Source organism: Poeciliopsis prolifica, unplaced genomic scaffold, assembly GCF_027474105.1.
Source record: "Poeciliopsis prolifica strain line A6 unplaced genomic scaffold, Auburn_PproV2 SCAFFOLD088, whole genome shotgun sequence".
Lineage (NCBI taxonomy): Eukaryota > Metazoa > Chordata > Actinopteri > Cyprinodontiformes > Poeciliidae > Poeciliopsis > Poeciliopsis prolifica.
This window is the reverse complement of record NW_026562463.1, coordinates 301,898-329,520: the sequence shown is the minus strand read 5'-3', so window position 1 is coordinate 329,520 and position 27,623 is coordinate 301,898. Positions and strand designations below refer to the sequence as shown.

Here is a 27,623-nt window from a genome sequence, read left to right as displayed (position 1 = left end):
CAACGAGACAGACAATCAAAGCAAGAAGATTCTCACAAAGACAGAAATGTGCACTATATAAAAACAGAATAAAAAAGGCTATATGATAAGGGCAAAAATTCAACACAAATACTGTGTAGTTCTAAAAAAATCTGTCTATAAGTGAAGTGGAACAGAAAAAACTGTTTTATATAGAGATATTGTCAGCTAACTCCTTGATTTCTATTGTTTTAATTTATTTTAGCCAACCTAACTGTGTAAAACTCCAGAAAACACAGCCAGAGTACATGCCAAGATTCATTATTTTCTGAAAGCAAAGGAGCATTTCAACAATTCTATACTCTCATTACCTGTTGGTCTCAGGAGAAAGAAAAACTTAAGTTAAATGTCTCTACAGTTTCTGGATTTTAACATTTAAAATACTCTCTGACACTGAGTAGGAAATAAAACCTCATCTTAAACATGAGCATGAAAAATGAGATGACGGAGGATTTCAGGAGTTCCCAATTTCTCAAAATGTCAAACTTCTGATTAAAGTGTAGCTGAAACCACTTATCGTTTAACATATAAGGGCTCAAATCTGTGACTTCAGCTCGTTGCGGGAGGGCCTTCACTTGTCGAATCGTTCCCAAAAGCACTTGGAAAAGTTAGTAAATGACTGTGGAACTATTTTAAGCCTCCAGTGATCCAGTTTTAACTTTTCTGGGACTAAATTTTATGGCTGGGCAATATTTAGCCAACTCGACTTCTCAGTGTGAAGGGAGAGTGAATGAAAGACATGGGGAGAAGCAGCAGAGAGGAGATGGTGGAATCAGTTTGATGCCAAGAGCTGCACAGAAACCCTGATTAAATGCCTCCCCTAACTCACAGGGACCACTGATAAGACCAATGCACTCTGGGCGGTGTGTGGATCAGCGTGTGTTCCCTGCCCAGAAAGCAAAGGTTGTGTCTACGCACATGCAGGACCTGGACGGTGTATGATTCAATGTGTGTGTGTCCCAACACCAATTCTCCTGTGTAAACATGCTGACCTGGCACAACACCAGAAGAGACTTTGAAGTTGGCAATAGCCACAGTAATCTCACTCCCTATATCTCTCACAGACTTTCACACACATACACACACACACCGCTAAGCTAGAAGCAAGACTTAACATTGGTGACCTTCTTCTGGCTAAGCATGTGGCTGCTAACACAGACAGGCCCCCATACATGCCAACATACTCATTATATACATATGAATGCATAAAAAGATCAAACAAAACCTCAAACATGAATCTTAAGCAATCCTCCTCTGGTTCTGGTTTCATCTATTCAACAATCTCTGAAATTTTCTAGCTGATTTTGTTTTGTTTTTCTGGTTTTGTAAAATCTGATCATGTGACATAGCATTTGCATAAAAAATGTCTCTTGGGCAACAAGCACAATAAAGGAAATTCATAGCAGAATGACATCTATAAAATATGTCTTATTTAAATACTGATTTGCAATTTACAGAAAAATGACATAATTTCAGCTATCTGGAAGGTCTTCAGATAATTTCTCTTTCCTCTCAGAACTGAATGTAGAAATTAATGTGGCCTGACAATAAAACTGCAAATTTAAAGGAATCTAAAAAAGGAAAAAAGTAAATAAATAATACAACTTAGTTGTATTGCGTAAAAATTATTTATTTTATGCAATGAATATGTCCAGTTCTTTCACTCATTTTTGGTTGCCTTATTTTAAGACACTTCCAAACACAACATTTGGCCTCATTTTTTGAAGAATTTATGTTTTTGCAGAGAGCATCTAGATCAGGTTCGAAAGACAGTCACCACCAACTACTCTTTATGTTGTATTTTAGAGCGGTAGGCAGAAGAGATATTAGCTTATTTCTATAAAACTGTCATGAAACTTGAAATGTTGCAGAAAAGAAAATGTAAATGAGGCAGATTTCCATGAACTGGTGGTGAAAGAATATACTGGGATGTGGGGTGTTGTCAGGAGGAGGTGATACAGGATGTATTACACATAACTGTGAGAAAAATGTCTGTTTGTTATTTCTGTGTAAGGTCCAAAATAAAACCATAAAAAAACCACAAACAGTGTACAAGCAAAACTAATCATCTTTAATATTATTGAAGAAAAAAAAAACCTTTGGAATACTTTTTTTTCTACTTTTGTTTGGGACAAATGCTATTTTTGTGACTGGGATGTGTATTTTGTACAATTGTTCAAAAGAAGCACCATAGTACTAACAAGCACCATGTGTTTAAGTTATACCAAACAGCAAAAATTGAATTAATCAGTTAATTTAGGCACCAGAGTTTTTGCATGACAGCCTGACAAATACATGCTGTGATCAGTTTATAGCTCTGACGTAGCACAGCCAAGCTGGGACTTTATTTTGAGTCGCGGGTTCTTCTTCTCAGCTCCGTATGTTATTCCAGCAGAGAGCACAGTGCATATCACTCTCTATCGGTGCTGCCCCCTAATCTTGTTCTGGACCACGGGCTCAGTGGTGCCTGTCTACGGCGGCTAAAAGGTGAGACCAGAGGCACAAGTTCAGCAGATACTAGTGGTGGTTACTTCTAGTACTGTACAGAGATTGTATACTACAGCAGGCAATGACATACCACAGCAATACCTAACAGAAAATGATTTCCTCATTCCTCTGAACACCAAAATCAAGCCTTTTTTTGTTAGGAATTATGATAACGTAATTTAATTCCAACTAATTATCGATTTACAATCTTTTTCAAAAGTCTGTAAAAGATTTACATTCTTATACTTAAAGTATGGACTGCACTACGTAGACCAGCAGAAAAATACATATTCACAAATTATTTGCATTGAATTACACAAGCAGTGCTTAAAATGCAAAACAACACCTGCTCCACAACATTTTCCTATATAGTAACCACAACATAGTGGTATAGAAGGTCATTTGACTAAACAATCTAAAAGTAGATAAGGAAGTGTTTGTCTAACATCTCTATGATTTAACAGATGATGAAATTAAATACAAAAAAACTTACATATGATCTTGCTTCTCACATCCAGCTAATTAACTCCTACACACCAAATGTCTCCAAAACTTTTTTTAAATTAGCAGTTTGATTCAGAGGTAATCTAACTAAGGGAAGCGTTCCAAAAACTTGAAATATTTAATGAAAAATAATCTCCACACCTTTGGAAGTAAAAAGCCCAGGTGGGGGTTTACAGGGCACTGCAATTGCTGGTAAGCTAAGTAAAAGTGAGATATTTTTATAACACAAAGGTGGACCAGGTCATCTACCCTGAACTCTGCCAGACATCCACATTTTTAGCAAACCAACTTTTCTTTTTAATGCCATTATCTTAACAACATTGATGAGAGGTGTGCCATAACTTAGTATTTTTGTTGTAAACAAAAATAGAAAAAAATTCAATGGATTGCTAAAGTGTAAAAAATTTCAATGGATTGCTAAAGTGTAAAAACTGCTGTAGGCAATAAATCATGGATCAGCCCATAACTGAAAGGTATCAACAGTTGTCATACATAATGTGACTAACTTAGGCAAAAATCTGTGGAGGAAAAAAAAAACATAATGAAGGTGTTTTGCACCAGAGTTTTGATCAAAATTGTGCATATGTCTGTTCCACAGATGTATTATCAGTAAAAACACAGAATCCTAAGCCTCTCTAATAATTTTCCTTACACCAGTACTCCCAATTTACTCATAGGCTTTAGGTCCTCTATGGAGATATGAAAGATACTGAGCTTAACGGATGTTGATAGCTTTGATTCTTCCTTATGTGACATATGCTTACTTTAGTGCATGTGGTTTTTTCTGATGTTCAGCTACATCATTTCATTGCATTTTCTCTAAAAGTACTTTTTGATTCCGCCGTTCTCTGTTAGAAATGCTACAGAGACATGCTGGCATACATTTCATCAAACGATGAGAATAGGTGGAGAGTTCAGCAAAAAATATGAGGGCATAAAAGGCTTGTGTAGCTTAGTATTGTGATGGATAACAGAAAATGATAACAGCTTTGGCAGAGGACAGCAGTCTCCTTTCATCCTTTAAGCTATTTATTAAACAAATGAACAATTTACATTCTTTTAATCTAGAAGTATTGTGAGATAAAAGAGAGCAATTTTATTAGCATACTTCTCCCAGTTGTTAAAAATTGCAGGAGCACTGTGCAAAAACGTTTACTCCAATACTATTATACAAAATCATCAATACAAGGCAAGCCTCCTAAGCTGAAAAGCTCATATTAACTCTGGGGAAGCTGCAAGGATCTGCGTCTCAGGTTGAACACTCGAATGGAAAGATCGCTGTCAATTAATTGTGCGCTCCATGATTAAATGGACAATGAGTACGAAGAAATTAGCCTTTGAAACAAAGCCATTTGCACTTGATAGGGGCAAAGGAAATAATAAAAAATGATCTGGAATGGTAATACGAAACCAAAATGTAACTTTCAGACTCATATGTTGAATACTAGGTGGTGAAACACTGTATGTCCCCTGATCATGCCGTATACACCAACAAACCTGGTCGAGGCAGCATCAAGGCAGCATCAAGTTCTGGTTCAGATGCTTTTTTTCAGCAGGGACAACAAAGATGGGCAGTTGATGGTAAAGATAAATGGAGCTGTAATCAGTACAGTAAGTGAGGGAAACCTATCAAAGCCTGAACAATAACTTCAGATTAAAAGGGAGGTTTTATGTAAAATTAACAGTTTTGAGCTTTATGTAATGTTTAATGTTATGTCCTCACCAAAATGCATTTGGAGTGTTTCTTTGATTCTTTCATACCTGTTTGAGGAATCCTTGAGCCTTTGCTGGCAGACATATTTAATTTCCCTTTGGGATCAATAAAGTATTTTTGCATTTAAATTTGAATTTGAATTCAGGGATTCCTAAGCACATGCATTCCTTTTAGTTTTACTGTGCTTCAGTTGTTGCAAAGGAAGAAGACTGCGAAAAAAAAATTATCATTGGGTTGTGGAAAGTTGGAAAAGATACACCTCAAAAGACTTGCTGTTATAAATGTAGAGAAGGGTGATTTTACAAAGTAGTGACTCTGGGGGAATGGAGGCTTCAGATTTATTGTGTGAATGAAAGTAAAAATTTGTCCTTCTACCTCACAGCTTTTGCTTCTTTGTGTTGGTCAATAACAGAACATAGTTATTGATCTTCAGAAGAGGAAATCAGTGACTATCCGCAGAAAACACAGAACTGTGTTAAATTAATGTATGGTTATCACTCACAGACTAATTACTTTTCATTTGAGTCTGGCACTGAGGAGGTTTAGGAGCCTCTGATCAGATAGAGAGCTTCTTAGGGTATTAAGTTGGGGCAGAGGGCTGTCAGAACTTTTACCACACAGGATTAAAACTGACTTAAATTAATCTTACCATGGGACTCTGTCTCACCAGTAAGGATGTTCTAATACAGCATATCCACCACTTACAATTAAAAACCAGAAAAAAATAAAAAATAAACATTTACGTTCAGTATGGAAACTGGTGCTTTAATAAAATCTTGGATAGAGCAGTAAATTAGCCTCTTGTTGCCAGTTGCTTCATTCTTTTGGTTTTTGGTTTGGTTTTACAATCCATTTTTCTTTCTTATTTACTCATTACTGGAAATGGCATGACAATTCATAGTGCCCTTTATGAAGAATAAACACAAGAAATAATTGGTCACAAAGAAAAACAAGCAAGGCAGCTTTTGCTATTTTGTGTCCTTTGATTTTCCCTGCCTGGGTTGCCAGATATGCAGATTGCAGTCTGTATTTCGGCCAGCAGGCATATAATCTTGTAAAAATCACAAATGCCTTGAATGTTTTGCTGAATTTGTATTCATTTCTCTTACTGATATAAATTCAGACCAGCGCCTCGCTCAAGAGTCTGTCGACAAAATGTCATTAGGATCCAAATGAGGAGGTTCAAGAAATAAAGTTAAAGAAACTTGAGCCGGTTTGAACTGTGTGCTTACAAATAAAGCAAATATTAGATAAAGTGCTCCCTCACTCCCATCTTAGGTTTCATTTGCAAGAAAATAAAACAATCACTGCAAAGAGAGGCGTCGAATACACTCCTCGGATCTGACTGCATTTCTAAAAAATGCTGAAAAGCGATCTTAGATATTTCCCATAAAGATCCCATTGTATGTGCGGTGAAAGGTTGGCTGACACAAGCTGGGAAATGATGTTTGGCTTTCACCACATGCTCTTTCATCTTACGGGAACACTTAAAAGTTCATAAATCCAAAGAATATGCCTTTAGTTAAGATGCAGCTGGTGTTCACAGAAGCCTGACTAACTCAATAAGACGCTAAGACGCATCTGTACAAGCTTGTTGTGAACATTAGGACAAATATATATCCCAGCAGAGCTGCAACAACAACAACTGTCTGGTGAAGCTTAAAAGAAGCACTTGAGTAAAACGCTCCTCTCATCAGGGGGTGTATTTATGCAAGGGCATAAAAAAAACTCAACACTTCACATACATAAAAAACTGCTACCATTGGGTAAAGAGAGAGGTGTTAGGGTAAGCAGAATAAATCTCCAACAGCATAAAAAGAACAGATAGAGAACATATGCTTTTGATGTGCAGAGGGAATTGCCTTCTCCCTCCTAGGACAGCAGATTCCTCCATGCTTAGCCTAAAACTAAAGATCTCAGCCTGATTCTACAAGTGAGCCTAACTCAGTCTGACACCTTTCTAATAGGTTGTCTGGAGGGGGATGAGAGCAAATGCAGATATCACAGGTGAAACATAATAAATGTAAAAGAAAAAAAAACTGCTATAAAAAGGGCATTTATTTTCAGTGAGCAGGTGTAGCTTGTTTTTGTCATTAAAAAGAGCAGACTTTTACGCAAATTAGTTTCAAACAGGAGTAACCTAAAATAATCTGCTTAGGGATAGAAAAAAAAAACTATTACACCGGTGCCAATTTATTAAGTCCCAACAGTAATTGGCATTTTTGATCAGAGAGATACAGAAAGCAGCTTTCTTACTTAAAAGGCCTAATTCCTGCAATAAGTAGAAAGTAACAATGCAGCAATCCACTGGCTGCAGACCAGAACCAGCTGGTCTCCTCATTGGACGCTTGACTTGACTGGAAAGCAGCTGATTAGCCCCTGGAAAATCTGAGATTTGTGTGGTCAGTGAACACACCATACCTACGAAGCCAGTTCCCAACAGCAAGAGCAAAACTTTGTGTCCAACCTCAAAACTCTAGGATAGTCAGATGTCATCCATAACAGTTACGCAGTCAGATAAAAGCTCACGGCTGCATCTTTTGCTCCAGGAAAACTAGATTTATTTTGGGCTCCATGCACTACAATCGAGTTTCTGTTCTTTTTCTTTCTTTCAACATCCTCCAACGACGCATGGGGGATGGTGGAAGATTTGTTATGAAGGAGTAGCTGCATGGCCAGCTGCTAAAAGGACTGCTCAGCTGGCAGTTTTGGTCAAGCTGAAAACACAGACTGCGGTGTGGTGAGAGACGGAGGCTGAAGCAAACAACTACACTATTTTTGGGTTCCTTGAATGACAGAAAGGTTCACAGAAACTGCTGCTTTTATTCTTGATTGTCTCTATAGCAGGATGTCTGAATCCAGCTGCAAGCATTAGTGGGTGGGAAGCTAGTGTTCTTTCGTTCATTTAACAAAGTTGTGGATTAAGACCTGATGTCACAAAAGTAAGAGAAAGCAACATGGAGACTAAATGCATAAAGAACACATGTAAAGAAAAACTCTATTTAATAATACCCAGAGAAATTAAACAATATTTTATTCTTTAGTTTGAATCAACATGAAATGATGATTTCATGATGCTTAGTTTTGTAATAAAGCCAAAGCAAAAGAATCTAAAGCAAACACAGAAATATTGAAGTATATCCAGCAGCAGCTGGTCTCTCATTGGCTTCAGTCTTGCTTGACTCAAAGTCTTGGTCTTGACTTGGTCTTGGGCTTAGGTGGTCTTGATACAACATTGAGATGCGTTCGGTGTTTGTTACATCATCTCAACTTTAAAGCAAATCCAACTTGAAGCAGAGTTAAAAGAACCTTACTGCCGACAGAGACACAAATCTTTTCTAATTGACACGGTGAAGGGAAATGTTGCAATCAGATCCCCTTCCCCAGCAGAACGTGACAGCTCACATCCCGTGTAATTACTATGTGCATGTCACTGGGTGCTGTGGGATCCTGGTGTTTCTGTGGTGAAGCTTTTATTGACTCTTTGGGAACTTTTGCCCTCAGCTACAGCACAGGTGTGAATTTCAGGCAATCCGGACTGCGAGGCGTGTGTGTGTGTCTATCATCAGTGTATCAGGTTATCCGCTCTGTCAGTAAGGCGCAGATCAAGGTGACGGCGAAGAAACCTGAGTAAGGCTTTACGATACAAAACTAATCCCTAATTCCAAATATTTTGCTGACTTTTCTTTAATTGTCGAGTCTTTTTCCAGAATATAACATCCGATCGATATGATACAGCCATGTAGCTTAGCACAATGAAGTCCAATAAATTGACAGAATGTTTTGGAAGAATATCTCTGCCACCTATATAAAAGGGAGATGTTACAAATACCATTTACAGAATCAAAAATCCTTCACTAATAATAATGCATCACCCAATTCTTTCATTGTTTTTTTCTGGAGAATATTTTTAATGGTTTATTGTGTTACAGGCAGTGGCCTTGTATATTTTCTTTTTCTACAAAGCAAGAATAATTTTCTATATCTATTGTTCAATCAATGACAGCAAGAATGTGATTATTAGAAAAATTGATTACTTCAGGAGACATAATTACAAGATAACTGATAAAATGGAATTAAATTGTCAAAAAAGTCATCTTCAGAGGCAGACTATCCAGTAATTTAAAACAGTGAGACAAAAGCTCTCATTTATGCTGACAACTACAATCACTAATGTTTAAAAACAGAAGAAAACACCAAAAGGCAGTGAAATACTGAACTCAGTAGAAAGGAATTAAATACATCTCAAATCAAAAAACCCTCCCATTAATTCAGAAGTCAATCTTCAGGGATAACATTATGAAGCACCGCTCCCTAATTGTGAACCTTGGGACCAAGAAAAGCCAAGGCTGCCCTGCACAGTGGAAAATTTCTCAGCCTCAGGGATCATGATTAAGATCTGCTGCACTGACATGACCTAAAATAGAACTAAACTAACACTCTGCTCATGATTAGAAGTTCTAATTTTCAAAAGAAAAACTGTAAAAACATTTCTGAACCCACAGTAAAAGTGGTTATTTTTCTTTAATACTGTAAATACTGAATATGAACTTTTATGTTGCTTTGAAACTAATACACTGGTGTTCAAACTCTCTCCCCAGTCTTACTTATTCCTTTAAACAAGAACTGATCACTTGATCAGTTCTTGATCAAGTGATCAAGATTTGTAGAATTTTTTTAATTCTACAAATACTTGAGATTAATGACAGGACAAGAAGTCTATCTATACAATCAGATCTATGTTGGATTAGTTTACAGAAGCAAATTCAGATATTAAATGGCCCAGTCAAAGTCTAGATCTAAATGCATTTGAATACAAATATCAGACTAGAAAAACACCCTCCAGCCAGTCTGACTTAGTTAAATTTTCCAAAGAGGAGAATTTATTAAATTTTTAAATATACAAAGCTGGTAGAGATACAACCAAAGACACTTGTGGCTCTACTGATTCCACAAATTACTGATAGGTTTGTTAATAGAAATGCTTGTCAGATTTTTCAGACTTTTACTTGTTCCCGTTTTCATCCACTCTACATTTAAATCCTACTTTGTGTTATCTACCACAGAAAATCTCAGCGAAATACACTTACAGCAGGAGTTCTCTGGTTTTTCAATAGTTTGTAATGCAGAAGTGAAAGAAAGGGCCGTTTCATGGAGAAATTGTGAAAGAGAAATTCTTCTGCACTTCCAAATTAAAAAAATTCAACCAAAGTGAAATATCACATCACATTGAGTCACAGAAATATAGATAGCCACAGTTATTTGGATCGAAGTGCTGGTCCCTCTCTCATCCAGCGTGACTAACTGGATTTGACACAGTGAGGAGTTGACGGCTCCCAAGTTCACAAAGCACATTCTGTCTGCCTGACCCCCCTTCTCCACGCGCATTTACAAACACATGCACACACACTCACGCACGCAGGCCGCACACACAATCCTGTTTAGCATCACACTCTCACGCACAGGTAGACAGCAAAGTCACATAATCCACTGGGTAAACTCACCAAGACACACTGACTCTGCTTCACTGGGACACAAACAGAAGCATTGTGGACTCATGGGTTTGTCATTACTGATCAATATGTGGCTAATCCTGTTTGCATAAAGCACATAATAATGCATTATTAAAGGTTCACAGTTAGGGCAGGAGCGTAAGAGCAGAAAGGCAGCGTCTGTGAAGGACAGCCTACATCTGAAGTAACCACCAACCTGGAGTCAACTTTAACTTTCTGCCCTCTTTATCTGACCTGCGCCGAGGAGGCGACAGCTTGTCGTAATTTAAACTAATCGGATGATTCTCTCACTCTTCATAATCCAAGACCCAAAGGCTGGCGTAGGCTGATTTTGCAGGAGTTGAAGACGCACGGGAGAAATGATGCTGCACATGTTGGGGAGCCGATCGGGAATTTTTAGGGTAAAAGAAAAGAAAATGTCAAATTCTGCACAGAAGCTCGTTCAGTTTGAGAAAAGCAGAACATACGACCAGGCTATGTACGGTGCGTTATGATCTCATGGAAGTCAGTGTTAATTGATAGGTTAAGAGGTGACATTTAAGACGAGCGTTGCATACGAATGCGCTGACTCGCGTTGAATTGACTCTAGTGGATGTCATTTGAAGCCTCCAAACCAGGAGAGAGAAATCCAATCAGGAGGCTTCAGCACCACGGACAGCGAATCCTCACGTTTACCTAAAAACATGCTTTCAGCCGCCACACTTTTCTACGCCAAGTCTCACATTATTGCGTCTCTGACAGTGTGAGTCTCATGAGCAGTTCCCTTCTCTCACACACACAAGTGTAAATTATTTTTTTAAAAAGAAAGAAAGAAAAGGGAAAACAAGCATAGACCTAACACAGAGGAGCGTTAGATATCAAGGCTTTTGATCAGCTGAAAACAATGAAAGCAGCAGCGAGATAACATGCCCATTACTTAGAAATTGCGGCTTACGCTTTCTAAAGTCAATACTCAGCAAACAGAGAGCTTTCCCATTAGGGAATACGGGTTTAAGAGGGATACAGCGCAGGACTTACCGCGTTATCCTCGTCGAAGCCATATGTTTAACATTCAAATCTACTTTTCCACACACTGTTGCTGTCCCCCTCGGCCGCAGGAAAGAGGAAATCCAGGAAATAGCATCCAGCACAACTAATCTGTCCAACCTGGTCGAACGCTCACCCGACTTACTTTATCTATTCATTAATTAATTTGTTTATTCAATTATTGTCTTGGGAAGCGGGTCAATATTCCGATGACGGTGCGTTCAAGACGAAGAAACCGGCGTCTTACATAGAATAAAAAAAAGAAAGAAAAAAAAAAAGAAAAAATTGATGGCAGCGACGTTTGGTGCTCTAATAAAGTCCGTCTCTCTTCAAGTGTTCTTTAGTTTAAGTCTCCGCTGGGGGACTTGGAGCGCTGTAGGAGGGAGACAGAGCAACAGTCTCCAATGTTCCTCTTCGCTTTCCCAACCGCGGAGTGAGACGGAGAGGGAAGGGGCGGGGGAGGCGCAAAGAGTTGGCGAACAGCGGCGAATTCAGCTGAATGAAGAGAGAGAGAGAGAGAAAAAGAGAGAGAGAGAATGTCTTTTCAAAAAGAAATATGTAAGCGTAAAAGCCGTCATGCGTTCATTTCGGGAGCAGCCAGCTGCACAGATGACGAACGTTGCGTCGTAATCTAATAACGTCCACAGCAAAAGGCGACCGGATCAGCCGGTGTTCGCTTCACTCTTCACCGCTTCGCTTCTTTGCGCCCCATGGCGGAGAAGGAAGTGTGTGTGTGTGTGTGTGGGGTGTGTGTGTGGGTGTGTGTGTGTGTGTGTGTGTGTGTGTGTGTGCGTGCGTGCGCGCGCGCTGTTACCGAATTTTTGCTCCTCACGCAACTGATCTGGATTTAAATGCATCTTGTCTGCGCAAAAAAAAGACTAACAGTGATGGATAAATACACATTGTGGCAAAGATCTTTAGTTTTGTTTTTTTCCTTTATTGTGCTGCCAAGACATTTGCTGCACAGTGCGCGGTGTTCCATTCAGGAGCAGAATGAGGCACAATGCAAACGCACGATTAATATCTGGATTCATTTTTGACAATGATTTATTTCAGGACTTCATCCGTTTTCATTAAACTTTAATGTTTAATTTCAATTTTAATTTATCTAAAAAAAAAAAGAACCAAAACCAAAACTGAATTTTAATTATTTGAAGTCTAGAACAAAGGGAATGTTTAGAAGAATACGCTGTGAATTCCACCAGGCAGCAGAGGGTGCTTGAGAAATATTTGAGGACAAAAAAGAAATCAAAACTGAACCCTGCAACATGGTTGAGAATTAAAGCATAAGTCCTGGGCTGAGATCTGGCTCCTTGTTGATGCTGTGGGTTGACGTAAAGCAGACTGTCCAACCAAGAAACCCCTCTAACATCTTACAGCTGAATGTGTCAATGCAGCAAGCTTTCCTTAGAATGATGTAAAAGATTTATTGACCACAGAAAGTGTCACAGTTCTTTCAGCCAAAGTGGATGACGAGAGTACAGCATCCTAAAGTTTTTCTCAGATGCCATATGATTTATCTTTGGCTGAATAAGTAAAACAAGGTTGTTGTTTTTTTAACTAAGCAGGAATATTGAAAGTCAGTATGTGAATATTTCCTACAAAATAGTTTAATTTAATTTAAATTTAACTACGTAGTGTAATTATTTTCAACTAATCCTACCTAAATAGTTTCTAGCTGTTCTGGCGTCCACAACTTTGAGACAGAACAGTAAGACTGGCCTTTTATTGGGCAGCAGCAAAGTTATTACATTTTTATGTTCTTATTTTGTTATCTCACTGAAGGATCCATAAGTCTTATTGTCAAAATTTTGTGTTGGTTGTAATATTTTGAGAAAGTTCCTCTTTTGTATTTTTCTCAGTCTTTCTGTTTTGCATCTTTTCTCATTCACCCTCTCCAAGGTCTTATAATCCTCCATTTCCAAATCTAATGGTCTGATTCTCTGTTTACCTTCCCATGCTTGCTGTTTATACTTTGTTGTGGAATTATTGAATATCAGCTTAATTATTAAAAGGTACTAGAATCCCAAATCTACCTTTCTTCCTCTTTGTATTAGGATTCTTTCATCCACTTGCCCTTGACAGCTATCGCAATCCTTTTATGTAGGTTGTAATCCTGTTGTTGGGAAAGCTGAGAAGTCAGTTTTTACTTTGTTTGTTTTGGTATAAGATGCAACATTTTTGTCAAGAGATATATTAGATATACCTTCATGTAACCTTTATTATATTCAGGTATTGTATCACACATTTTTTTCTATACAGGCTTTGGATTGTTTAGGGACTGTTGTCTATTTCAGGTGTGGATATCAGATGGACACAGATACGGAAAGACACACAAATTTTTAGAATATCACCTTTTTGAAGTTTGAGCTTTAGCTTTAGCTTTCATTGAATAATGTTCTCAAAATATTAAGTAAAATATGTATTTAGTTTAATCTTGTGCAAATATACTATATTTGCATCGTATATTGGCTATTCATGACATACTTACAGAGAAAGTTGTAGTGTTTGTCATCCAACACGTTATTAACTGCATGTGCTTTTGAGTGCCAAAGCAATTTTTCTTGACATCAGAATGCTAGAGGTACATATGCTAGAGGCTTGATGCAAACACTTCGGTGTTACAGTAATGTATTAAATGGATATGGCATGAGCTGTCCCTGTGAAAAGAATTTCTTTGTTTGAACAGGAGCTTTAATTAATGTGAATTGAAAACATTGCAAAAAAAAATAAAAAATTCAGAATGTTCTAACAGATTATCTTTAATGCAACACCTTTTAATGTTGCCCGCTATTTTCACGGATTGCTCTTATTGTAAATAATGTCAAAGGTTTCCATCGGGAAATGATAAGTCTAGGGTTTTTCAAACTTTATGTATGTTTCAACAGATGTATTCTGTTCACAGTGAACTGAAAGGCTCATCTGGGGTTGATGGATTTATCTGAAACCAGGGTTAAACTAGCAAAAGAAAAAAAACAACAAAAAAAACAAGAAAAACAGGTACAAGCAGTTTAACCACTGGCTGTTATGGATGATGTCTTCACAGCAGCCCTCCAATGTGCATTTGGGCTGTGCAGCAGTGCAGCTGCTCAGGCATTTTCGCTTTGTTTCATATTTTTGTTCTGTGCTAAACCACAACGCTTCATCAATAATATTGGTCAGTTGAATATGAATATATGATAAAATTTGTATAAAGTTACAATGGTTCTGAAAATATATAGTTATCCTTGAATGTTCCATTTATAATGATATGTGTGCAGATGACACATATTCTGCATGTTGTGTTTTATTGAACGATTCATCCAAGTCATTTCTTACCTGCCGTAAAAAACAGATGAAAACTACAAAAATGTTAAATCTGGTGCAATGCATCTGTTCTTTTTTACTTGTGTATAAAAACAAACTTCCGTTTAACACAAAGTCAGAGAGAAAAGAAATACATAAGTGATGACATGAGAGAAGTCTCTGGGTTTTTGAGATATTTCTAACCAATTAGAATTTATCTAATGGTTTGATAGCTACAGTATCATTGTGGAAGTCCCAGTAAATTCACCCCAATGTAAACCTTTGGTATGCTCAATGAAATTTTCAAAAGCAAGAGGTCATTGTCTGGCTTTATAGGGTTCAGTTAGGATAACATTTTCAGGGCAGAATCATCTGAAAATTATTGCTTTGTTTAAAGGTGTTGACTGGAGAATAATAAGGCACATCTGGAGCCTCGTCCGCTGGACAGAATATGCCAAAGTAAAAATGTTGTTTTAAAGCGCAATGTTTGACAAAAACCAAACAGCATATGAACACAAGCATGCCAGGTCAATAACAATGATGGGGTTCAGATTATTTGGGCTGGCTGTGCAGCTCCAGAACTTGGAGACCCGGTATTGATGTAGTCGGTCAAAAACTCTTCTGAATATCAAAATGAATCTGTGTATCATTCATCCTTTCTATTTTCTTTTGACAACAAAAGATCAAAAAATAATTGGTTTCATTTAATTTGTTTAATTGTATTACAAAAAAGATAATGTGATTTTTTTTTCCTTTGCCAAATTTTGAACTTTAATCTCAAATAAAAACTTTGGATTGAACAAACCGGCAAAATATCAGATTTTAACATTTCACTGCTGGTTTTTAGAGACACTAGTTTTTAGTTGAACACATTCAACATATAATTGTGGAAATATAAGTTACTTTGTACAGCATTGCTACATGAGTTAAAAATTAAAGCAACCTACCACGTCCTTTCCATAATTATTTTAAAAGGCAACATTGCTTTAAATAATTTAGAGCACAGCTCAGATATAAAAAAAAAGAATAAAGAGATATTTAAATTATATTTAATAAGCATAATGGTATATTATGCCGTTTTACTGCCACAGTGTGCGTGGTCAGTACATCAGAGAGTCTGATGTGTTTGAGTTTTCACAGCAAACACAGATTTCCAGTCATGAACTTTTGGCCACAATGGTCCTGACTGACAAAAGATCACACATTTAATGGCATTGTTGAAATCTGAATCTAAACTTATTATGAATGTCGATACGGCCAAAACCCTCTCTTCAATGTCGTGTCTTCAACCTGTCGTCATTTTCCCTTACTTTGCCACTGCAATGTAATGTATTTTTCTCATTTGTTGTTATTTTCTTCCTCACCATGTAAAGCACCTTTAATTGCTTTGTTGCTAAAAATGTGCTACACAAATAAAATTGGCTTACCTTTCCTCTTCAGATCATGTCGAGCATGAAATATTTTGATGCTCATTTCCAAGCAAGGTAGGATGTTCATCTGCTGCATTCATGCCAGTGTTGAACGTATCCTAAATCAAATTTGTGTTCCAGTGTTGCCATAATTGCATGCAGAACAATTTCCAGGTCAAGCAAATAAAAGCAATGAAATATTCAATTCAAATTCAAGCCTACGGCCCGTTTTTCCACTTGGTATTTTTTGATCCAAAACCAAATTGAAAATATGAAAAACTGAACCTCTTTCAATTTTGGATCCACTTCAAAAACAAATAGAAAAACATTCACTTTGACTTTTGTTTGTCAGTTGAAATGACACAAATGATTCTAGAGTCAAATGCAAGGGTAACTCAAAAACTAAAATCTGCTTAAATAGAAGGGCTAAATAAAATAAATGAAAACAAGACAGGTAGGCATTTTGTTGTTTTAGGATTCTGCTATAGAATGCCATTCCAGTGACAACACCTTTGATTTATGATGTGAAATATTCCCATGAATGACAAGATATGTGTTTTCACTACAAAGCATTTCATCATTACATCACAAAGGAGTCCATGCTAAAGACGTTTATGGTGAAAACGAAGCTGTCCAACGAGGTTTTCAGATCAAACAGGAGGAAAAAGATAAACTTGTGGTAATTGTTTTTACTGTCCATAACTAACTATTCAGTGTATTCATCAACTATCCGCCACCACTGATTTTGGAGCTCAACCTCCATAAGAAGTTATTTAAACTTTCCGTAAATGAGATTTCTGATTTACTTAAGATAAATTGTGCTTTAGTTATGTCTCGCTCAAAAGGAAAAACATTCTTAACGATGCGCCATTCTGCTTCATTCATGACTTCCTCTCTCTGCCTCTCAGCCTACTTACCTCTCTATGTCTTATTGTTTGTCTGTATCTGTTTATACTCCCTTGTAAAGTGTCCTTGGGTCTCTTGAAATGTGCTAACAAATAAAATTTATTATCAAACTTTCATAAAATGTGCTTTATTGGCAATCTCAAAAGGGTCATGACTTATCTTATATAATGCATGGATCTTTTTATTTTTGTTTTTAATCTTAAACCAAGTTCCTTTGAAATAATATTTCACATGAGAAATCATCTCTTTTTGTGTTTCTCTGTTTCAAGCTTTCATCTATTGAAAAGAGAAAAAAATTAGACATAATTAAAAAAAAAATCTCATAAAATTTTCAGAATGATATTACAACCTCGGGGCATTTTGCTACTGTTACTACTACAGTTGAGCTCAGTCGTTACTGTTGTGATTCATGTTATTTTATAATTTGCTTATGAAATGTGTGATAGCAAGAGTGATAGCTGTAAACCCACCATCTGCTCGGTTGTGTTACTGTGTACTTATTTCTTCATTTTTAATTGCAGACATAGTTTCATAAACGTTGGATAAATGGAGCTCAGTAGCTTGCAGTGTCGCTCCATCTGCTCTGCAGGACTCCAGCAACTTCATGTATGATAGAGCCTGCAAACAAGCAAAACTTCAATGACTATCTGTTTGATATGAAATAAAAGTTTAATTGACACAGAAATGGACTCGCTGATATTCTTGATATCTGATTAGATCATCAAAAACTCAAACTACTACAAGTCAAAAGGGTTTGCAGGCAGAGAGCCAGGCCAATTATAGCTGCTCTACCACTGTGATCTTACCTGCGTGTCCATCTGCTCTGTACTGCTCTGTGGGATTACACAAAATCCTATTGAGCTCAGTGGCCGGCAGCCAAGATCAGAAGGTCTGAGCCAATCATGACAACCCATCAGTGCACGCTAAGTTTGTCTTCACCAGCAAAGTCCAAGGTGGTTGAAAAGGAATCATAGCTCTGAAATTATAACGCCCTCTTTTGATGCTATGTAATGATCAGACGTCGAAAGTATCCCGTCAAGCCGCTACATCTTCAAGTGCGGCGAACGTGGCGCTCAGAGATGCTATCATGTTAACGAGACAGCGCCGATCCAATAAAAGTGAAAATTCTCTTTTTCGTTTGGAGATATCTGAAGATGCTGCTGCAGAGCTCCAGTACAAAGACTCACAGAGAAACGGGATTTAATGAACATTCAGAAGGGTTTTGCTTTCAACGAAAAGCAGTTTTATTCCTAAACCTGCATATTTACAAAGATTTCTTTATTTCAGCTAATAATCCAGTTCCTCCAGCTTTATTTCTTCTGGGTATTTTATGACTGAACTGAATCAATGTAATAAGACTATAAATTACTTTCGGATATGCTTCATCTGATGTACCACTGATAAGAAGCTTATATTGAAAAAAGAGACAAAACATCTATTTCAGTTAAATCTTCACAATGAGGTGAAACTTCTGCTATTTCTATTGCTTTAGCAAAATGTACAGCATTCCCCTGTTGCATAATCAGCTACTGTTTGTGCTGCTCCCTCTTCACCCTCTGTATTGGCATGATGATCAATTTGTGCCATAGGCGAAACTTCCTGAAGGACTGGTGTGGACATGTCCCCACCAGTATTTCCTGCTCAAAATAATACAATCACCAGTTTTTCTACATTTTTCCTGGACTAATTGCATGATTGAATGTGGCAATATTCAGATCAATCATCAACAGGATGAAATATTTCATAAAGGACACAGGAGCCAAAGTTTATTCAGTTTTAAACCATGGCTCCTACAGCGACAATTAAATAAAATATAATTATTAGTCAATATAAAAGATTCCTCCTCATCCCCACCAACTTGCAACACAAAGTTACACCTTTGATTTGTGCTAAATGCATTTATTCTCAAACTTTCAATCAGCTTAAAGCAATGGAATGTAAGAGCAGTAATACCTGTGTAAGTGCATCAACAAACCCCACTGACAAAGATCTAGTTAGATGTTTTACGAAGTAAGAAAATAATTTAGCTTATATGTTTTTCTGCAAAGATTAGGATTTCATGAGTAAACAAATATGTCACCTGATCTGTGACATGCAGCTTTTATATTTAGAACTAATTTTAAAATGTAAGGTAATATTTTTACACAGCTATAACAAAAGCATAATCTGGTGGATATATCTTTATGGCAGAGCATGAAACTCAGCACAGTTGGATCATTTACAGTGCTTGGCAGTGCCTTAATATCCCTTGAACATTACCACCAAGTGTAATTGTTTTTAATGTCACATAACTAATAAATAGAGCCTCCTCGTGTGTAATTTAATTTCAGTATGAGAAGAACAATTCTCTGACAGTCTCAGAGGTTTTATAATAATACATTAGAGAACAAACAGCAACATGAAGGCCAATAAACACAGTTAAGTTATAATCGAAGGACAAATTAAAGCAGAATTAGGATGTAAACAACTAAGGAAGCAATTATCTATTATACAAAAGAGGAATGAGAATAACAGAAGACATACTGTGACACAAAAGGAGAACTCTGTCTCCACATCTGGTTCATTCTTGCAAACAATACTCTAATTCCTAAAAGCGGCATATTTTTTCTTTTTAAGGGAGAGCAATTAAAAATAAACAGCAGGACAAAGATGCTGGGGACAACTGTTAAATGAGTGTCGCAATTAAACAAGTATTGAACCAGCAAAGGCTGAAAGGACATTTTAGATAAAAAGATGCTATTAATCCAAACTATTTCAATTTCAACTTACAATAGCACTCAGGAACAAATCTTATTTTTTTAGAGATGCTGAGATTGGAAGAAACCAAAATTGACACGTTTGTTCAGTACGACAACAGGTATGTTTGGACCGACCAGGTGGAAAATGTCAAGCCTCAAAGCACCTTGTCAACTGTTCATAGGCAGCAGCAGAACAGACTGATTCACTTCCTAAAATCAATTCAATAGGAGCAGAAAGCATTGCTATATGTCTAAATACTAAAGTGACATTTCAAGATAATAAAAAAATAAATAAATAAAAAAAACAGATACGGGAAAAAACGGTTTTCCAAATCATCATTTTCTGATAAATTTGTGGGAGGATATTCAAAGTATTTAAAGTAAGTCATAAAGTTTATATGCCGTTATAAAAAAGAATGCTAAGAAAGTGTTTGTAGCTCTCTAAATTTAAAGAAAATGTATCAGGAAACAGAAGAATACAATCTGATTAAATTTAAGAGAAAAAAAAAGATTATGAGCCTTTTCGAATAGTGTAAATACCGGTTACAAGCACAGAAGCGCCGTGAAATATAACAAATATGTGAAAAATAAAAATAAAGATATAGCAGATACAATAGAGAAAGTTGTCCGGGTTGTGATCTATAAAGAAAAGGAGCACACAGAAAATTACAGAGAAAGCGATAAAAACTGGATCTCAGACTGAATGATAAAGGCTTACATTTTAACAAGACAACTACCTGGAGCATTGCAGCAGGAGAAAACAGAAAGGGCTTCAGGCAAAAAAATGTCATGGAGTGACTGAACAAGAGTGTAAATCTGAACTTCTTTCTCAAGTGAACATGGGATGCGTGCACACTGTTTCTTATTCTGACTGTTGTTTTGCTGTCCCTACTAGGAAGTGAGGCATGCTAATTAGCTCTTAATTCAGGTTTGCCTTTGGGGTTCGTTGACTAATAAACCCTTGACGATTATTGATGAGGATATATTTCTGAAATAGAACTTGCTTTATATAAAAAAAATAAAAAAACAGGAAAAAAACCTAACACTAAAATTTGGCTTTTGTCTTCAGGCTAAAAGCCTGAATGACATGAAGTCCAGCATTAAACTACTTCGCAGATGCCATACATCAAAAAGAATCACAGTATGATTATGACCTCTAATTCTGGAGTGCTTGCAGGTGAAACATTTCATAGACATTAACTATGAACCCCTTTACAGTAATCAATCAAAAGAATCAAAAGTCTTCCTTACAGGGATAGTTCAACAGCAGCACAACAGGGAGGAAAGAACAAATTTTGAAAGGGTTTGAAGTTGACATCTTTTGGAATAACATCAATATTCTGTGGAAGTTCTGAATCATCAGGACCATCAGCCATAGAAAATAATTGAAATCGACTTCCGGGTGAGCAAGCAAAATGGCGACAGCTTAATCAGGTGGCCCCCCCGACACATTTAAAAAAAACATAGGTTTGAGGCAAGAGCGGGATATAAAACAAACTTGATAGTGCGTCGGAATGCCCAAATCTAAATCTAAGAGCACTTTGCTGTCTCGGCAGTCAATGTCGAGAGAAGAGGACACGATCGAAGACGACACGGCTAGCTACTCAGGCTCGGACGCTTCACTAGCGGCTAACGACTTGGCTAACGAGACAGTTAATCTACAAACTATTCTCGTTGAGTTAAGAAAACTGCGTCAAGAAAATGGTGAGGGCTTCCGAGAGGTTAAAGAGGAGGTAAAGAATATAAACAGAAGACTGGACGAGGCAGAAACGCGCATATTGGAAGCGGAGAACAGGATTCAGCAGCTTGAAGAAGTGGCTATGAAGCTAAGTAAAGTCCAAGACGAGTTTGAGGCGAAGCTGGTGGAGCTCGAGGGGAGATCGAGACGGGAAAACTTGAGGCTCCACGGCATTGTAGAGGGCTCAGAAGATAGCTCGCCATCTATCCCAGCCTTCATAGAGAATCTACTCAGAGAGAAACTGGACATCCCGACATCACTCGACCTGAGCATTGAGAGAGCTCACCGCTCCCTGGGTCCTCGGGCTCCGCCGGAGGCCCCCCCTCGCTCAATAATAGTCAAGTTCGCCACATCCAAAGTCAAAGACGAAATATTGAAAAGAGCCTGGCAAAAGAAAGGCTTCATGGTGGCAGGGAAAAAAGTCATAGTGGACCACGACTATGCTCCAGATGTGTTAAAACGGCGACGTGAATACCTTGAGGTGAAACGGGTCCTCAGAGAAAAGAAGATCAGATTCCAAACCCCATTCCCGGCCAAGCTGAGAGTCTTCTACGAAAACAACACGCGGTCTACAATTCTGCAGCTGAAGCATCTAAAGACATGGCGGATCGAGGCTTCCAAGTCACCGTCATTCAGCCATCCACAACGTGGGTTGATAAGATCAGAAACACGATGTGGACCAAATTGGGAAAGAACGACAAGGATCACTCACGAAACGGAGCGCGGGAGGGATACAAGAAGAAGCTGGACGAGTTTAGAAGAGGACAAAACACAACCATAGGAGCGAATGGACCAAACGTATCCCGGTGTTTATTTGTTTTTATCACCAGTGCTCTTCTCTTCGGATGTTACTTGGTGTCGGGGACCACATTTTCCAGAAGATGGACCACTATAAGCAGGTATTGCCTCTAGAGGGCCCTTCGCAACCACGGAGTTGCGTTGGTTTTCCCTCAAAAACGCTCACAAACTATAACACCGTTAAAGTCATCAGCGAGACTAGCGGGAAGGAAGTCGCTAATGGACACATACTAGCTTGGTTTACAAAGCTAAATTGTTCGATTTGTTCATTTCTGTTTTTTGTTTGAGTAGACTAGGGCTGTCACTTACTTTATCTGTCCTAAATATCCAGCGATATGCTCTCCAATGACTCCATTATCACCTCTGCGAATTACAACCTATAATGTGAAAGGAGTTCTTAATCCAATAAAAAGGGCAAAAATATTAGGAAAAATGAAAAAAGAAAATAGAGGTGGTGTTTCTCCAGGAAACCCATCTCTCGGGGGTAGAACATGCTAAACTTAAAAAAATGGGCTTTAACCAGGTTTTTGGCTCATCCTTTAAAACAGGCCGCAGAAGGGGGGTAGCAACCTTAATATCCCAGAAGATCACATTTGAGATGATCCATGAATATAAGGATAAGGATGGTAGATATAATATGGTGGTGGGCAGGATTGAAGGACAAGAGATTACCTTTATTAATGTATATGCTCCACCGGCTCAGAGTGGACATTCTACAAACATATTTTTGATATGATGATAACTAAATCGCGTGGTCTAGTAGTCTGTGGTGGAGACTTTAACTTAAGACTAAATCCCTCTGAAGATACTTCTAAACAACCCAGAGTTAGTAGCAATGTAGGTAAGAAGATCAGGAAAATGATCAAAGAGCTGGGGATAAGTGATGTTTGGCGTGAACTCAACCCCAGAAAGAGGGACTATACATTCTACTCAACCGCTCACCACCTATATTCCAGAATTGACTACTTCTTCATGTATAACAAGGACTTAGGGAGAGTAGAAAATTGTCATATTGGACAGATGGACCTCTCGGATCACAGCCCAGTTCACATAAAAATAAACATTAACAAAACAAAAACCCCATTTCAATGGAGACTTAACTCTAGCATACTCAAGGGCAAAACCAAAGAATTAAGACAAGAATTTTGACATATATACAGGACAATGACAATGGAGAAGTCTCCCCTGCAATTTTATGGGACGCATGTAAAGCTGTCTTAAGAGGAAAAATAATCGCTAAATCGTCTCTCTTAAAAAAACTAGACAAGAAAAATTAAATAAATTGGAACTCGAATTGGCAGAATTAGAGAAAAGAAATAAAATCAAAGTGGACTCAGAAACCTCACGAAAAATAAAACAAATCAGGGATGAAATCAATCAAGAATTACAGATCAACATACAGAAAAAACTCTTATTCTTAAGGCAGAGTTACTATGAAGCAAGTCCAAAATCCTCAAAATTCTTAGCATACCGGCTAAGAAAACAACAGGAGGAAAGAACTATATACAGAATCAGAGATCCAACAACTAAAAAAGTTATCTATAAAGGCATAGAAATAAGCAAATGTTTCGAAAAATATTATCAAAACTATACACTTTAAAAAAACAAGAAGCGATGGACGAAGCTAATGCATTACTGAAAGAACTATCGCTACCTACAGTATCAAAATGAACAAAATGATGCCCTGACCAAAAATATAACGTCACAAGAAATTGGAAAAGCAATAAATAGATTAAAACTTAATAATCACCAGGCCCTGATGGATTAATGCTGAATGGTATAAGCTCTATTTAAAAGATTGTCTCCTGTTCTCTTGAGAGCATTTAATTGGGTCCTAAACGGGGGCCAAACTCCTTCCTCATGGAGGGAAACATTGATTACAGTTATTCCAAAAGAAGGAAAAGACAAATTGAATTGTTCAAATTACCGCCCAATTAGCCTACTTAACCAAGACTATAAAATCTTCACATCCATATTAGCTAAAAGACTAGAACATATCCTTCCAGAAATTATAAATTTAGATCAAACAGGGTTCATAAAGAACAGGCGAACCAGAGACAATATTAGAAGAACTAAGCGTGATAAACCACATTAAGACTGATAAAGATTCAATGATATTGGGACTAGATGCACAAAAAGCATTCGATACTGTAGACTGGTCATTCTTATACAGAGTCTTGTCCCATTTCAAATTTTCTAATAGATTATAAAGATAATTCAGGAACTATACAACAAACCCAAGGGTAAGATTCGGATTAACGGGGGTTATCAGAAGAAATAAAAATTGAGCAGGGGTGCAGACAAGGATGCTCCATGTCCCCACTGCTATTCGCCATTTTTATTGAACCTTTAGCACAATGGATTAGACAAAATACTAAAATACATGGCATAAAAATCAACCACAATGAACAAAAATTAGCGCTCTTCGCAGATGATATCTTAATCTACCTGGCAAGACCCCAGGAATCTCTCCCAGAATTAAATAAAGTCTTGTTGGAATATGGAAAATTTTCAGGGTACAAACTGAATTCCCATAAATCTCAAGTTTTAACTTTCAAATATTCACCCAGCAATATTGATAAGGAATATTTTAAAATAAATTGGAATATGGACTCAATGGTTTACTTAGGAGTGACCATTCCCAAAGACCCAAAGATATTGTCTCGGCAAACTATGATCCATTAATGACCAAAATTAAAAATGATATATCCAGATGGAGCCTGCTGCCCTACCTGGGCCTCACGCAAAGAGTAGAAGCTATCAAAATGATGGTGCTGCCAAAAGTACTCTATTTTTTTCAGACAATACCAGCAGAACCAGACAAATCTATGTTCCAAGAAATTGACAAACTGATTTCAAGATTTATTTGGCAAGGGAAACAACCAAGGACCAGATTTAAAACTTTACAGCTGAGTAAAAGTAAAGGAGGCCTCTCTCTTCCGAACATGAGTAATTACTACAAAGCAGCCCAATAAACCCATTGGTGGAGATCTGTGACCCCTCCTACAAAGCAAGATGGAAGGAGATTGAATGCTCAAATAGCGGTGTCCCTTTGCAAGCAGCAATTGGGAATATTGACTTAATAAAAAACCTTAAGGAACTTAATCCCTGTTCTGAAACAGCACTTAAGACCTGGTCAAAGCTAGTAAAAGATAACAGAGAGTCCTGTTTACCAATCAAATGGATAGCGTATGACCAAGATTTTACCCCAAATAAAATAGATAATACCTTTAAAAGATGGATTAACAAGGGTTTAGTAAAATACAATGATTTGTATCATAAAGGCTGTCTGAGGACATTTCAAGACATTAGGCAAAAATATGACCTTGATAACAGAGACTTTTTCCGTTATCTACAAATCCGGCATTATTTAGACAAAACAAATACAGAAGATCCAAGCAGAGCATTGTTGGAATATTAAATATCTTTCTGAAATCATATCAATCAACTTCTACTACTAAATTAATATCCAAAATGTATGACGAGCTACAAAATCTGGAGGAGGGGACACGCTATATATAGGAGAGATGGGACAAGGAAGGGAACCACCAAATTCACATTGAAGACTGGTTAGATATTTTGAATAACTGCTGGAGATGTACATCTTCACTAACATATAGAGAATTTGCTTGGAAAACGGTTACACGCTTCTTTAAAACACCAGCTCAAAGGGACAGAAATGCAGATAAAACATGCTGGAGGTTATGTGGATCGGAACAAGCAGACCACTTTCATATTCTATGGAGCTGTCCTAAGTTGTCTTCTTACTGGAGGACAATTAAACAAAATGTGAAGACTGTTATTGGAGCCAATCTTACACTAAACTTTGAGATTATGCTTTTAGGCAAACGACCAAACTGTGTAACAGAATTCTATAAAACATACATGTTCAATATAATGCTAATTGCCAGTAAAAAAGCAATCACTTGGAAATGGAAGACCAGACAAACATCATCCAAGACATTTTCAAGATGGAGGAACTGACATTTGCATTGAAACTGGAGCAAGACAAATTTGAAAAATGTTGGACCCCATGGTGGACTTTTATGAACACCAGATCTGAAGCTAGTGAGATTGTGGTGACACCCATTGTTCCTTAGCTACTCTGTTGAACCCTCGGTTTTAAGGGTCGGAAAAGTTATTCTAGTGTTGATACTGACTTGTTTTGTTCTTCCTCCTCTCTTCCTTTGAGAGGAGTGAAGAGGAGGGGAAAAAAAAAAAAAAAGGGAACACTAAATACTGGAGATGGGACAATCACAAGAAGGGGTTAACTGTATTGATTAATATAACAAATGATCGTGTACAGGTCAATATCATCTTATGTAAATGGACGAGATATATATTTTCTATGTTGTTCCTTAATAAAAACTTGAATTAAAAAAAAAAGAAAATAATTGAAATTGATGTTTCAATCATGCAGCCCCACTTTTGGTAGATGGTCAGTCACAATTATTTGATTTTTTTTACTTTCAAAATCATAGTAATTACAAGCAAAAGAAAAAAAAACATTATTTTTGAGTGTGTTTCATATCGTTTTAGCATAAGAACTCACTTGTTTACGTTTATTTGTGGAGCAAAATTGTTTCAGGTGGGGTTTTTTTTATCCAAGTGGATTCACATTTGAGGGCAAATGAAATAGAGAATTTCACCAGCATGTAAAATGTGCTACCTACTTTTTTTTTGAGACGAGCGAGTAGAAAACAATTATCATCTCAGACAATTTCCCAAAACAGCTGCTCCTACTTACAGCACACAGAGAGAGTCGCATGTTCAAAACATTGATATTTTAAAACCAGACCTTGGATAATATCCAACTAATTTCTGTTTTCTTTCATGTGGTCAAATGAACAATATGTCTTTTCTGTCCTATTCTACAATGGATGCAGTGAAAATCTAGTGAGTGTTATCCACAGTCAGACTCCTTTCCTTTCTTTTGCTATTTTCTTTCATGTAATTAGACCTTCTCCAGAACCAGTTTATGGGATTCTGCAGCATTTCAACATCTGTGACTATCACTATTGTTCATAATCTGTGAGATGCCCAGCATAAGTCAAATCCTTCATAGCTTTTATACCATATTATCTTTGATAGGAGGATCCTTTATTTTTCTAAGTATAGTAAAAAATAAAATGTAAAGCAAAGCAGCAGCTGCTGAGATAATTACACAGAGAGAGAGAAACATCCACGCACAGAAAGGAAAGAGAAGATGAGGAATGGCAAAAAACATGAAAGAGAACATTATATTTATCCTGCCTGCCACTGTTAAACCCATCCAGAGCTGGAGCTCTTTCTAGTTCATTCAGTGGAGCAGATGTTAATAGCTTAGCAGTGCTAGGCAGTAAGTGTTTAATTAAGTCTGAGGGAAAATGATTTATTAAACACATCTGGGCCAATAAAATTTCCCATCCCTGGATTCCTGCTTTTATGACTTGGGATCTTGATTCTTTTCGTAGAACCAGAAAAACATCTTAGGTCTTTGAAAACAGA

At 37.3% G+C, this 27,623-nt stretch overlaps 1 protein-coding gene across 1 annotated transcript in view; it reads right to left on the bottom strand.

The window, feature by feature from the left end:
- LOC129353343 (protocadherin-15-like) overlaps nt 1–11,853 on the bottom strand; it is a 204,991-nt gene extending 193,138 nt beyond the window's left edge. The window contains exon 1 of the mRNA XM_055022626.1: nt 11,254–11,853. The gene's annotated coding sequence lies outside the window, so the exon portion shown is untranslated. The remainder of the gene's footprint in view (nt 1–11,253) is intronic.
- Between the last annotated feature and the right edge of the window lie 15,770 nt (nt 11,854–27,623).